The 15,973-nt window shown below is 33.0% G+C and overlaps 1 long non-coding RNA gene across 1 annotated transcript in view; it reads left to right on the top strand.

Annotated features, from left to right (window-relative positions):
- Window positions 1–15,973, top strand: part of LOC146996682 (uncharacterized) — a 325,000-nt gene that overhangs the window by 184,559 nt on the left and 124,468 nt on the right. The gene's annotated exons all lie outside the window — the stretch shown is intronic.

Raw genomic sequence — 15,973 nt, 5'->3', positions numbered from 1 at the left:
ATGTTCTAATTTTCCTTGATTTTACCTGGCCATTCTCCATCTCTCTAACTAAACTCTAAAGATATGGAAAATCTTTTCAGGATTGCAGGTTAATGCGAAATCATGACAGATACATTGACATTCATCTCTGCAATCGCAAAGGTTGTTCTTTTTTACTTCCTTGTACGAAGTAAAAAGGAAGTATTGTAATCGCGAAAAGTTTCAGGCAGCATATTTCAAAGAAAATATCCATTTTGCCCGCTATCGAATGCAATTTAACGATGTTTTCCCGTGATATCTGTAGGTAAGGTCAGAACAAAATACTCTTTTCCTCCAAAAAAATTATAAAAACTGCTTTAAAATGATTTGATTTCTGAAGAGAATTTTTTGTCGAGTCTGTACGTACGTACGTACGAATTATGCGAGAGTACGTACGTAAGTTATGCGAGATATGTACGTACGTACGTACGTAAAAGATATACTGAGTTATATATACTGAGTGATACTGAGTGATATATATATACTGAGTGATATATATATACTGAGTGATACTGAGTTATGCGAGATACGTACGTACGTACGTACGTATCTACTGAGTTATGCGAGATACGTACGTATACGTACGTACCTACTGAGTTATGCGAGATACGTACGTATCTCGCATAACTCAAAAACGAATAGCTTCAGAACATTGAAATTTTGTATATATATAACATGTAGATGTGCACCTCGTATTTTGGTTGCAATCGGCCGCACCAAACGTATATAAATATATTTATATACATATCCCCTCTGTTACCCGGCTCAGTGATCTTAGTTGCTTTACTCTTATATGTTTGTAAATTGTACATTTTTGCTTTAAAAATAATTGAATTATGTTGTTCTTATGTTTCGGTTAAGATTTTTATGGCTTTAGTAAATCTGTATGCAATAATTTTAGAATTATCAACGATTTTAAAGTTGTTTAATTGCCGCTAAGCCTAATATTTTTTTTTTTGATGGCTGCCATTGCTTGTTTACATTTGAAACAGCAGGATAGTGGATTTGTTTCCAATCTAGAGAAACTTAGCTTCGCAACAACGAAGATAACGCCTTCATTTATTATTGCGAATTAAATGGAGCTTAATACTTTCTGGAATTTTTTCGAAGAAATAAGTGTTTAATATTTACTTCGTAATTTTTAATACATAAATTTTGAGTTTTTATGTATTTTTGCCTTATCGCGAAGTGAGAACTGAATTAATTGAATGAGAAATACTCAATCGTCTGTGAAAAACTGTTTCTTTTTGTTTTGTTTGCTTAATTCCTTTTATGCATCGTTCTAGATTTATTGTTGTATTTGAATAAAACATGTGGCAACGATTAGATAATTTTTTAAATGATATAAATTTTGTGCATTCTGAGTTATAATATGAACGAAATATAATACTGTTAAGTGAACGCAGCGCCAGAGTGTCGCTATGGTTAACAAATAGAGTGAATTTTAAGGAATGGATTTATTCTATTGTGGTTTATGCATTGTCGGCGAAGTAGATTTAATTCAATCCAATAAGTTTAAACGAAATGCAAGAACAAATGCGTATAGTTTAATATTCCGTACAAGGAAGTCATGGGCTGTACACATCAGATTTTTTTTTTTTTAACCTCCCGCCGCCTTACATACATAAGTAAGTGAGGTAATGGTTTCAGTCCAAAAATTCCATAACGAGTTTTCGGTGAATAAGCACGAATTAGGGTCTCACAACACGTGTTTACTATTTTTACGATGTTGTGTGTGATGATTTTTTTCGACTACGATAACTTTTATATCACACTTCCAAAATTTTAATTTTCCGGATTTAAGCTTTGTACATTCGTATAAAGAACTTGTAGGGATTTATATTTATTTTAACTAATAATTTAAAGTTTTATTTGAAACTTTCCTATAAGCCTTCATTCTCCTAATTGTCAGTGCCAGAATAGTTAAATGTTATAGCGCGCGTGAACGAATGCAAATTTTCTATTTTGAAGGAAGTAGTTAAAAGCCGAGTTTCGGTAGGAGAAAGACAGAGTTAAACTCTAGCTTGCCGTCTCTACCGTAGGTACGTTTGCTCATTGCTGGTTCAAGTGGCTTAATTGCATTGCTACTTACCGCTTCTTAATTTTAATATTTTTATATTTTACCTTGATCAATTGATTAGTATTTTACTGTGGTTTAAAATCTACTTTATTCGTTTAGCATATAGCTTACTATTTTTATTTTACCTCTTTCAATTGATTTGTTTTTATACTGTGTTAAAAATTACTTAATTCGTTTAGCATACAGCTTACCTTTTATTAATTTTACTTGTAAATATTCAAATATTGTATTTTTCTCCTCTTTCACACATTTCATAGCAACAAAAATGCTTATGTTGAAGTTTTCACGGAGCCACAGTTTTTGGTAACTTTTTGGCGTGCGTACTAAAATTTATCTTCTAATTGTTCTAATATAGGTATTTTGACGAAAACAGGACTTTTTCTGAAACGACGTGTCAATTTTTGTTTTCATATTTCGATTCTATGACTCAAGTTATGCCAAACTGCCAAATTTCGCAAAAATCTTAATACTTTTTAAATAGTTTTCTATTTAGTACTTCTATATAGTACTTCTAAATAGTTTTTAAAAAATTTGCTCTCAAAATTTTAGCTCCTTAATGTTAATTCAATTTAGTATGTATTTATTAATATCTCTTCTTTTATTACATTTACTTGATTCCTTCTTTCACACTTCGAAATTTAGGTTCATTCCAAATAAAATTCACCCACTTTTGTGATTTATTTTAAAAATTTGTGTTTTTAAGTAATTTTTATAAATTTTTTGAAAACATTTTGTAAAACCTGTAAAATTTTTACCATCATCTTAAAGTAGATGTATTTATAAGCATATCTGTAAAAAATTAGAGCTTTTTCTCCAAATTTCCTAAGATATAAGTGAACTTATATATTGGCGCGTTTTTGTTTCACCTTTATGTCGATTTATTTTTCAAATAAAAAGATGCTGCCACCAAATTTTATCGCTTTACATTATTTTTAAAGAAACAATACATTAAATATAAATAATATAGTGAATATAAAAACAAATACATGGCAAAACTTAACACCTTACCTGGAATTCTAATGTTAGCTGTTTTAAAAATTCTGTGATTGTTAAATTATTGTTAAGTGTTTGTAAATCCCAAACACTGTACGACCAGCTGGACAGTACTTGTTTTTGCAAATTATTAAAGTCATTCTGATTAATTTTTGAAATATTTGAATATAGTTCCAGAAGGTTTGAGAAGCTTCAAAATGTTGAAAATAAAAGTAAAAAACATTCATTCATTTTTTTTTTTTTTTCATTATTTAAAAATATCTGGTAAACTAAAATCTGCTTATAGTCATTTAGAATTGTATTTTGTACATGATTCTAAAGGACTGAACTTTCTGAACCTTATTAAAAGCTTAATCTGGCAAAGCTCACTAGACTATCTGAGACAGGGGATGCCTTTGTGGAGGACCTTTTAAGGGAAACTTGCTCGCATACACGTTACTCCTAGGGAAAACCACGAAAACGCCCTTGCAACCAGCACATTCGCCTGGTTTCGAATTCACGTCGTCGGAACTACCAGTGTTCAGTGATTTTACAAGTCGGCAGCTTGTGGAATATGTCGGAACATGCCGCATTATTTGGAAAAGTATCATATACCTGGGGATTTGCAAATGAACTTAGAAAAAAACATATTCCGTATAAGAATATAGCCATCTAAAAGCAGAAACAAATTTGAAAACATAGTGAAATGGACAAATTATAACGATTAATGAAAGGCAACAACATAGTGAATACAAACTAATTATAGTTTTTCCCTTCTTTTGTCTTGTATTTTGCATTTTTATAAGAAAATAATTTACTTTTTATTCCTATACGTATATAGTTTTGAATTTCGGAAAATGTGCGCTCAAAACATCTCAGAAAAACCATTCAGGAAACAGTAAAGATTGCTAAATTTCTCTTGCACTAAATCCTAACATAATCGTAAAATTTGGTGCGAAATGATTAAATGAAACGACTATGGTCATTTTTTGAAGAAAACTTCACATTAGCGGAGAGTAATAGGCAATTCGAAATTCTGTTAAGGAGAAACCTTTAGGCCATGCAACATTTTATGTTCTTAATTTGATGATACGTAATTAGGTCTCGTAAAATTTGAAGTTCCTGCCTCATCACTAAAACATGAATAAAATACAATTCTGCACTGTCTTAATACATTCATTAGTTATCAAAGTAGCGATGAGTACCAAACATTCTTTTCTTATCATTTGCCTTAAGCAAACAATGCTCTAAGAATTTATTTTTGCGCAAAGTAAATGGATAGTTTACAAATAATATATTTATAACCAAAGCTATTTTCTAACAATCTGTTCTTATTAAAACTTCTCAACAATTTTTTTACCACTATTTCCTAATTCTTGATCAAAATTAAATAATAAAATGTAATATATGTAATTTTGCATACACTTTCATGATTAAAATAAAATTTGCGTTTATGATGTGTACTAAAACACAGTGTTGCAAAGAATCATGAAAAGGGAATATGGAATATGTCAATTAGAAGATTCGACTTGGAAAAGTAAGCCTGAAAACATCGATAGAAAAAGGCCGATTACATGTCTTATTATTACTTTAAATAAACGCTATTTATGTTATAAGGTATTTCTCCTGCTTTCTTAGCATGCTTTCATGGCGTAGTAGTCAGCACGCTCGGCGCGCATTCGAGAGGTCGATGGTTCGAGTCCCGGCGAGAGCGTTGCTCATTTTTCCAGTCTCCTACTTTGAAATAAGTGTACTGACGATATGTTTTCATTTAATGTTGCAAATGGTGAGTCCGTTTCTATTTTTATAGACAAAATCCAATGACAGTCATAATTCGGTAGTTAAACCTTTATGGACCCTTGCAGACATTTTCAAAAGCATCTATTGCCTACTATCATTAAAAGTTAAACTCATAGTATGGATACAGGCATCAGACTTAATAAAAATTATGGCTATTAGTAGTGTAAAAATTAAAATCTGCTTGACATTATTAACAATTTTAAGAGTAAAAAATCTGGTGTAGACACCACATGACTTCCTTCCTCGGAATTTTAAATATTCTTTTTAGAACAGCAATTAAACTGATATTAAAAATTATTAGATATTTAAAATAAATTGATATTAAATATTGCTAGATATTTTTTCTTAAAGTAACTAATTATATAAACTGTTATTTAATATGCAGTTATATTTCTTTATTTTCGAGAATTAATATTTTAAAATTAATTACTGTAAAAGGTTGTTTCTTAAAATCTGACATTGCCAAAACATGAATATTTTCGTCATATAAAACACATCTGTAAGTGGAAGCATATGACTACGAATAACGATTGCTAAAATAAAGGTTGTGTAAGGACTTTAAAGCTACATAAAGGAGTTGGTGTATATATATATACACGTACACACACACGTTTGGTAATGCCAACAGCAATCAGAAAGTAATAGGTACACAAAGAGATGTTGTAGGAATTCCATAGTCAAAATTTCGTCGTTCTACGGCTAATCGTTTTTGAGTTATGGGAGACATACGTACGTACGTACAAACGTCACGGGAAAAAAAACCCTCTTTGAATCCATTTTAAATCCATTTTCCAATTCGTTTTGGAAAACAGAGTCCTTTATTTTGTCTGCATGTACGGATGTTACATAAAGTATCTTCCAAATGGATTCAGGAAGGGACACATGGATATTTTCATTGAAAATGATATCTTAAATTTTCGTATAAGGAATTTAAAATAACTTATGCTTGGTTTGTGACAAACTATTGCTTTAATGACGGCTGATTTTTTCCAATACAGACAATATGTGTTCCGACTTCTTTCAGCATTTTTGGATCAGCTGCAAGACTTATCAGCTACATGACATACTATACCTTTTATTTGACAAACCATAATGTAGTATTTAATCAGAATTCTTTATAACAAGATATGAATTAGTATTAGCAAGATTTACTGTGTAAAGTTTTTCTCCCTCTTTATTGAGTTTTTTTTTTTTTTTTTTTTTTTTTTTTTTTTTTTTTTTTTGTCGTGTAGTTGAGAAATGACGTCTGGCTAGCAAAAGAAACCCTGGAGTTCGTAACTTGGTGAGGGCACTGCACATTTTTAATGTTTCTTGCTCCAAAATAAAATTCAGAATGCCTCTACAACTGTAATATTTTACCAAATTCCTTCAAACTGACTGAAAAACTTAAACTGACAGCAAGAGACGCAGAGAGAGGAGGTTCTTTAGATCAGTACCTGAATGCATTTGTGGATTAAAATCACATTTCCATCCACCATTTTATTTCAAAAGTTGTGTAAAACTGAAAAATCTATTTGATATCACTAAGAATATATTAATGAATTTTTGAATATTTAATGAATGAATATTTAATATTTGAATAATCAATTTATATTTTAATGATTCTACAAAATCGAGGCAGCTTGCTTAGCAATTAGTAGCACAACAATATATGCATGTTTTTGTACTCTTATGAAAATTTTAGAATTTCCGAAATAGCTGACGGCAAATTCGTGTTTATAAAAAAATCAATTAATTTGTTGAAACAAGTCAAAATATTATTGTAACGTAGCTACTATGTGCTCATATTGGTACATTCTTCATTTTGCAATGCAAGAAATGGAGGCATACAAATCTAATGCATTAATAAATTCATGTTTGCCCTACAAAGCATCTGCATCCTTTGCTGTCAGTATAATGCCAAAGGATTCTGGATAAATACAAGACATTTTGAACAATCTATGAAATGAAGGTTAACAATTTCCCAGGTGTGTATGGAAAGGAATGCTCTGGTTAATATGGGTTTTCCCCATCTTTTACATCTGTATGGATGGATTATAACAGCTGCAGCATGGGCTCAGTAAATGAATTTCAGAAGTCAGAAAAGAGTACTTCAAACCTTTGGTCGTAATCCATGACAGAATGGCGTGAAGTTGAAGAATTGAAAAGGGAACTTTCCTAAAAGTTGTCACCAACTGTAAAAGATCTCCTGTGGTGCTATTGAAGTAGAAGGCAGGAAGTGAAAATGACCACCCGCAAATACTCAAAACACTCATATTTCCAATACTGTACAGCCTGTCAACGTTCAACTAGGTAAGGCAGTTTCTCTGTTCACTATTCTGCATGAATGCGTGTATGATATCTTGGTTGATGACGTCCGGCAATGCATCAACAGTTCTAAATAGATGTTCTCGAGAATCGGTAACAACAGAACTCCTGGATCGAAAACGATATTATCAGATTTTTACCCGATATTTCTGAGCTAAACTAAAGCTATAAAGATTCAACCATATTTCATCTACGAATTTTCTCTCTAAAATCACTTGAGTTTTGAACACAATATCACTTTTTTGATGTTTCGATATTTGTTTATAATATTCTGTGCTACAGTCACACATTTACGAGTTCTTTATAATACAGCAGCAATGCAATTATGGCAATTTCTTTTTCTCAATAATGGAAATTTCTACCCTAATCAGATCTAGATTTAAATTTTTTAAATTATTTTATACAATTCTAAATATAAATGGAAAATTTTTATACTATGTATTGTTAGTATATTTTAACTTCAAACTTATTCATCAACCCCATACTTCTCTATAAGCAAATAAGAATAGAAAACAGTTGCATAAATAAACAGTTATATAAGTAGCCAATTAAATTTATAGCGCAATAATTAAGGAAAATAAAGAGTGTTCGGATTTTCCAAAGGATGATATATATGTGTATATATATATTTCCTAATGACGGGCACTAGCCATCATAGGTGTTGTTCACAACTAAGGCCAGAAGCGGTGGTCACTTTATTATAGAGGCACCTAATAGGTGGACCACCATTGCCTCCTACGAAGAGGGCGGACAAATCACATCCATGCTTTCTTCTGCCTTGGAACCTGGGCCTTTTGGTAAGGCAGTCAGAGTCTCACTAAATTTACCAACTGGGCTGCCCAAAAGGCTGATATTTATTCTCGAGTATTAAAACCCAGTGATTTTTTTAAATCACATTTTGCGAAGCTCTGAACTTTAAAGAGGTAAAACAATAGGAATGCAAATAAGCTCGGAATTTAGTAACTACTTTATTCATATTTATTTATTTTTTTTATTCATTAAATTTCAGTCACACCAGCACAAGAACCTTAACACATTGTTTTACAAACCAATTTCTAATTTCAATCAGTTCTAAATTTTGTTACTGCCATCGAGAGACATAAAGATCTATCAAGCGATATTCCAAAGTTGTATTTCGGAATTTTGTGAAAATCGTAAACTGTTCTATTAGCATTTTTTCTGTATCACCATTCATTCAATTGAAGTAATAAATTAAACAGGATAAACAATGCTCACGGATATGATACAGAAGCTTCTTTATTTCAAAGAGTAACTGTCCTATGTGATTGCTTTCATTATTCCACAACTAGGTACAGATGCAGGTAGAAGTGGACGGAACACCAGAATTTCATTATTAGTCCTACAAGTATAATCTTGCCACACTAACTATACAGTTCCATCCCAAGTTTGATGGAGAACACTTTGAGCGAATGGATCGATGGATTTCCTAACCTTCTTTCTTTACCATCAACCACACGAAAGTTTTGGCTCACCAGAAATTTAAGTGCTCTTGTGCCGCACAGCCACTCACCATTTACAGATATCCACGACGTGCTGATTTCCTTGTGCCATGGCTACCAGTGGCCATGTTGTCAGTTGCCTTTCTAAGATGTGTAGCATCTCCAGAAGAGGCCTGTTTCTGTTTTGGCAAAGCGACGGTAATCCTGCATACTTATCTTTGTCTTGTAGCTTAGAACTGGCAAGAGTAACTGTTGTATGTAGCTTCAGAAGTTAAGTTAGGTTACCTGAATGCAGCAAGGTACACGAGATTACCTTTTTATAAGGGGTGGGATACCTTCGTGGAACTCTAAGACTTACAAGAACCAGGTGGGCCTTCTGTTCTGTTTAGTTTTAAATAAAAGGGTATAGATACATCCCTTCTCAAATTTCAGTTGTTATTTTTGGCTTAGCGATAATTTTTGTAACGTCTACCAAGAGTTTGGATACTATTTGAATGATTACAAAACATAACAAAATTTAATAAAGTTTAGGCTTTAAAAAGAGTTGCGAAAATATTCCAACGAGCTAGCATAGTTAAATTACGCTAGATAAAAAGATATAATAAATGAGAAACGATGCAGTGTATTCTGTAATTACTATAATGTAAACATGCTAGCCAGGTGTGCCTTTTGTTCTCCTCAGTTTTAAATAAAAGGGTCTTTTATTCCCTTCTCAAGTTTCACTTGTTAATTAGACTTAGCGATACATTGCACCGTTTTGCATTTATTATATTTTTTCTCAATCTAGCATAAAACTTTTGAAAGATTTCACAATTTTAGAAAAATTCCTCTGAGGACTTTCCTAACTTCAAAAAGGAAGCAGAATGTTGCCAGAGGAAAAGAAAAATGTTGATAAATATCTGAACCTAATTAAAGTTTACAGTTTTACTGTAATGTGATTTACTAAATGTGAGACTTACGCAAAAGAATAGTCGTATGAGCCCGGTTGTAATAATTAAAAAATAAAATTGTTCTATTTTAGAGGGAAAAATAGTATTTCTTATTAGTGGAGGCAATAAGAGTTGCAAAAATTCGACGCGAAATGTTCAAACGATGTTACACGTTGTTTTCAACATGCAAGTACAGAACAAGTCTGTTTCCACTTTATGGTTTCACAAGACTTGCTTATTGAGCGTTATCATGACCTCTTTAAGTCTGTTAAGATTACTACGTTATCGTGATGGACATAGTCTTTAAGATATTTTCGATGGTAAAATTCATATGGGTTCCAACTGTCCAAGCTAGGGGCTATGCTTTGGGAAAATGATTTCAATTCTCGGCTTCAGAAAAGGAAGTGAAACGTTCCTTTGGTATTGTAACTGAAAATTAAAAGCAATAAACAAGGCGATGATATCAATTAATTTTATTTTGTTTGATAGTTTTTTTGAAAGCATTAATTAAAATGAAAGCATCAATATTCTTAATTCCTTCTTTTTCTTAGTTATTTTCTTAGTTAATTTTCTGTAAACTTACCTAATTAAATTTTATTCTTATTTTTTCTGCTTCATGTTTATCATTTTATTTTCAGTTTTTTACCGATTTATGCACAAGTCTTTTCTAATTTTTTTTTAAAAATTACATTCTATAATTTATGAAAGAAGCATATGTTTTAGTATTTTAAATTTTTATAGTCGTAGATATTTATGTTTTTGTTAAACATGAAAAAAGAACGTTAATTGCAGTCCGTGTCTATCTTACAAGATTTTGAACAAAAGTTTTATAATCAATTAGCTTCTGATGTTATAAAATTCGGATTTTGATTTGTGGAAATTTTGTATTTAGTAAAGCAAGCTTACGAATTGGTACAGAGCTAAACAGTTATGTACCACGCGTATATTTCCACCAATATGGGTCTTGTTTATTTCCAAGCAAGGCCTGGTAGTCTTAAATCTTCTCAGAAAATTAAGATTTGATCAAACCCCTTGACTAAAAAAAATGCAAAATAAAAACGTAAAACTAGTATGAAATGCTGTTAATGCAATAAAATATACTGTTGTGGGTTTTTAATAACGGAAAGGTAAATGGTTATACCAGTAGTATCTATAATGTAACCTATTACGAACTCATGTTCCTAATAAATATCCAAAAATATGACAAAGGGTCTCAAACTCTAGGCTCTCTTGGCTACCGTATTTTCCTTCGCTCACAAACACGCATTGAAGCTAAATCCATTCTTCTTCCTGAAAAGAGAATGCATGAATACTTTTATGTGTCGAATCGATTGTTACAGCTCGAAAGCTGGTAGACAAGACCAGTAACTTCACGTCGGATTTAAGACTATTATGAGTTGAGTTTTTATGATCCCTGTATGGCATGGCGTTTAACAACAATACGACTAACCGCCGAAACTGGCAATTGGATGCGCTTTTCGATGCACCCGGGTTAACTCCGAGTTCTTTCACAAGCCCATACAGGGTGGAGAGTGTTTGTCGCTAATCGGGGAAGGCCCTTTTTTTCCTCTCTCTCACGTGTCATATAATAGATGATCCCATTAAGGCTGTGCCCCCAGTTGAGGGTCACCCTCAATTTGCAAGGGGGACGTCCCGATGGAGTGCCGAATCATGAGGACCACCAGTACCAGGTGAGAGGCGCCCCCTGGGTTCCCAAAGAAAAGGGGCGTCACCGGGGGTTGGTTCTCTGCCCTCCGAGGTCGCAACCTGTGGCCCCTATGTTTAGCGATCGTGTGTGCATTTTTGAAAAACTTCTCTTTTCAGCGCTTAGTCTAAGGTGTTATAGTCCACAAATAGGAGGATCTCATCAATGGGGATTTAGGGGATCATTCATTCTAAGCGATATCCCCTTCCAAACTTTCTTTTTCCTCTTTTTTTGGTTTTCGAGGGGTGACTGGTAAAAGACAGAATAGAATGCTTGAAAGCTCCGTTGACATCTTAGCGGATTTTGCTGAAAAGTCTCCTTCACATAAGAAATAACAGCTGCGATTTCTTCATACGACGCGGACCTCCGGTTGCCAACTTCTCGTGTTTTATGCGGATAGGAATTCCATACGTAGTGGTGTTGTGCTCCTAGTAAATAGATTCGGTAATGATATAGCGCCTGTCGTTGACTGCTTTGTGAACCACATTCAATATGTTCCCACGCATGAACAACATGTTTGTAATAAACCACGACCAATACTGTCCTATAAGAACAGAAGTCTGGGTGGTCCTTGCATATCTACCACATAAAAGATGTTAGATATTTCGTATACTAGGAGAACGGGTGTATAAGCAGATACTGAATTCGTCAACTGAAGTCCGAACAAAAGATACGGAATCATTTTGTTTGGTTAGTGAATTTAGAAGCCTCTCTTTGCCAAAGTTAGCACGAAGAATCTGTCACAACAACATTCTTCTGATTCGAAGCTGACTTTTAGGGACTACAAATGAATGACATATTTCGTGAAACCTATTGTCCGTTTGTAAATATTTGGCCACAAATACGTTATCTTCAAACTGGTATAATGGCTTAAAAGGATATATAGGAGTAATGATAGTTTTAAACGTATAAACCATAACATTGATAAGCTCAAAGAAAAACTGAGATTATATTTATTATTAATAATGATAAAAATTACTGATTTTGAAGACATTAGTAACATAACTTCATTAAGAAAAATATGCGCTTTTTTCTTATATTTTTTTATAATTTAATAATTCAGTTGCAGGTCTATAAACTAAAAATCTTACTTATAATCCTAAATTATATAATACAATAATAAACCTATAAAAACTCAAGGTTTCATGAATCGCATTTGTGTTTTAATTACGTTTTTCCTTATAACCTGTAAAAATCTGGAAATACATCTATTAACAATAAAATATTAGTATGATAAAATTAATAATTTATGAGTAATAATTTTATATTTTAATACGTAATTTAACATTATTTTATAATATCTCGTCAAGTGATTTTTTTGGATGATAATAACTGACATTAAATTTTTCAAGTTTAACCCTTGTTTTACCATGACGTTTAAAACTTGGTGTTTCTAAGAACCAATAGAGTGAAACTTACAGAATTTATTCTTCTTTGCTAGAATAAATTAATTCCAAACTCCTAACAGATTTGAAGAGAATTATCACTTCGTTTGAAAAGAACTGCGATTTCTTAAGAAGGTTTTAAAACAAACCCTTTTATTAAGTCAGAAATGGAACATAAATGCACGACTCGTGCTTGCAAATCAGCCAGACATTTGTGGAAATATAACTTAAGGGGACTCATACACCTTAAAACCCATAAGATGTTCGAATAGGTGACTGTTGCAAGAATTGGGATAACTTATTTATTTTAAAAGCAATTACTACCAACTTTTTACAGCTGTGTACAGAATATAGCTGCTTTCTGAAATAGTCATCAGAAAGTTTGTGTTGCCACAAATATTTTATAATTTAATTCGCTTCGTGACAACATTTTTCGTCATGTTTCCAACTTGCGCACACGGTTTAAAACATTATGTTTTATAATTTAATTCCATATTTAATATATAGCTTTTATAACATTTGGAAACTACTGTGAACCTAAAATTCTAAAAATTTATTGTTAAATTTTTATTTTATTTGGAGTTGAGTTTATAAATTGTATTTTATTAAAAAAATGTGTAATGTTTTCGTCCACAAAATTTTTCAGTATTAAAATATTCATCAGATTGTTGGTTCAGTTAGAAAATAGTGCCCATATAAAGAATTCCATCAAATTTCAAGTATGTACCATTAGCCATTTTTAAAATATCATGCGCGCAAGGTGGAAACATGGCGAAATATTTTGTCACAAAGAGGATTAAATTACAAAAATATTTGTGGCAACACTAACTTTCTGGTTACTAGTTTCCAAAGCAGCTATATTATGTAGTCAGCTGTAAAAAGTTGGAAGTAATTGCTTTGAAAATAAATAAAATATCCCAATTCTTGCCACAGTCACATATTCGAAGATCATGAGGGGTTTAAGGTGTATGAGTCCCCTTAAAGTAACAGTAGAATTCATTATTAAAAACTTATTAACCAAAGGCTACACAATTTGTGGCGATACAACTTAAAGTAACAGTAAAATTCATTATTAAAAACTTATTAACCAAAGGCTACACTTTTTGTGGCGATACAACTTAAAGTAACAGTAAAATTCATTATTAAAACTTATTAACCAAAGGCTACACAACCTGACAGTTGATCGGCCCACCAGCGGCCGAGAGGTAAAGTCGCTGAACACTGGTAGTTCGGTCCGAGGTTCGAATCCCGCGAACGGGCTGGCTGCATGGGCGTTTTCGTGGTTTTCTCCATGTGTAACGTGTATACGAGCCAGTTTCCCTTAGAAAGTCCTTCACGAAGGCATCCCTCCTCTTAGGCAGATAGCCCTCGAGGCTTTGCCATATTCACATACACACACATACACACGTGACAGTTGATCAATATGTTCTTGTACTCACCCCTGTTGATTGTTCTTCCTCTTACTATTCTACTCATTCATATAAAGAAAAAATAAAAAAAAAATTCATTAGTTTGCTTAAATATCTACCAAACTTCCGATTACGTGATGTTCTGAAAAAGGCTTGAGGAAACAGCAGCCTTCGTTTGGAGTCAAACTTCACTAATGTTAACCTCTATGACGTCAGTTATGATTGTTCCTTCGAAGCCAATCTATTCATTGCTAAAATGTTTAAATTATCGTTTTGAAACTGGAAGGTTTTGTTAAGTAACTGATAAGAAACTAAATAACTTGTTTTTTTGTGGAAAAAAGTGTTAACATATTTAAATGTGTATACACCGATAAAAAGCCTATTTGAAACCCCATTACTTGTAAGCACCAAACAAATTCTTCGCTAAAAAGAAAGAAGCAAAGCAAGAATTTCAAATTACGGGGGTCAGGAAGTCGTTTTATTTGCCACATAACAGAATAAAAGTCCAAAGTGGAGCATGTCCCATGAATTTTCCTCTGACCACCGCCAGTAAACAAAGGAAGACACAAACCAGAAAGAAGATCGAGAGGAAAAAAGAAAAACTACAAAACCTAGCTGCGTCGACAAGTTGAAGCAAGCCAGCCCACACATTTTACCATCCTCTCCAGAGTTTGCGGGCTCACAAATTTCATTAGGGCTACGTACCCGAATCCCTGGGGGAACATTACAGGAGAATGTGCAGGCTAAGAGAACTTCATACACCAAATTAAACGCGTCACCCACCGGGTTGGGATAGAGCCCTGTTGAATCGAGTTTCCCCCCCCCTTTGTAAGTGGTTGAAAGAAACAGTTGCATAGCATGCATAACATAGATTGGTTTTTGCGCTGGCCTCAATCTACTTTGCCTTATTTCTTACTCGTTGGCAGGAAAACCGCCGGCAGCTACATTTTGAGTAAACAGGATGCTTTCTTTTCTGAATAATATTTCTGCAGTCAGGGAACTGTTTTTCCGCTGCCTCGGAATTTCAGCATTTGTTATGCAGTAAAATATATCAATGTCATAGCTTATAAAAATGTTTATAAACAATTCGCAAATGTGAAGAAATAAAAGTGAGAATATTTTTTGATAAGAGTATGTTTTTGCCATTTGATTGGAAACTATGTTTACGTTTCGTATTATTAAAACTCATTGCGCAAACAGAGGTGTCTTTAAATACTAGCTGTCTTTTGTAAACAAAAGACAGCTACTATTTCACTAAAGCTAGTACTACCGCTATTATCAAAAGACAGCTACTACTACTAGCAAAAGATAGTTACTATTTCATTTTGTCGCAAGTGTTACTTGAAATTATCACTTCTTCGATTAGAGTGACAAACTTTTGACATGCATTATTCTTAAATTTGTTTTGCTGGAATAAGCGAATGCATTGATTTCTAATACACATGAAAAATACAAGACCGAAACTAAATAATGTAAATTTATTAACATGAATATAAAAAACAATCACAGTTTGATCAGAAGAGAGGTACCGTTGTAGACTAGAATATTTTTTTAAGCAGGGGCTGACAAAAATGAGCAATACACCCCGGGATTCGAACCATAGACTTCTCGAATACGCGACGAGGGTGCTGACCATCATGCATGCTAAGGCGGCGGGAGAAATATCTTATATACTCCCCCTTTTAAAGAGCGACTGAGGATTAGGGGACACAATCGCCAAATCCTCGTGGTGGAGAATCATTATCCACTACCTGTTTTAATTCGAGCGCCACTGTAGATACATTATTTTATTTCGAAGCAGGAGAGATGAAAAAAAAGCAATGCCTTCGCCGGGACTCAAACCATGGATCTCTTGAATACGTGTCGAGCGTGCTGACCACTACACCACGAAGGCGTGCTAAAAATGTG

The sequence above is a fragment of the Stegodyphus dumicola genome, chromosome 6 (genome assembly GCF_044657685.1).
Source record: "Stegodyphus dumicola isolate Sdum_Otavi_A_Nest chromosome 6, ASM4465768v1".
In the NCBI taxonomy this organism is placed as follows: Eukaryota; Metazoa; Arthropoda; class Arachnida; order Araneae; family Eresidae; genus Stegodyphus; species Stegodyphus dumicola.
Note: the sequence above shows the minus strand (reverse complement) of the source record. Positions and strands in the feature narration are given on the sequence as shown.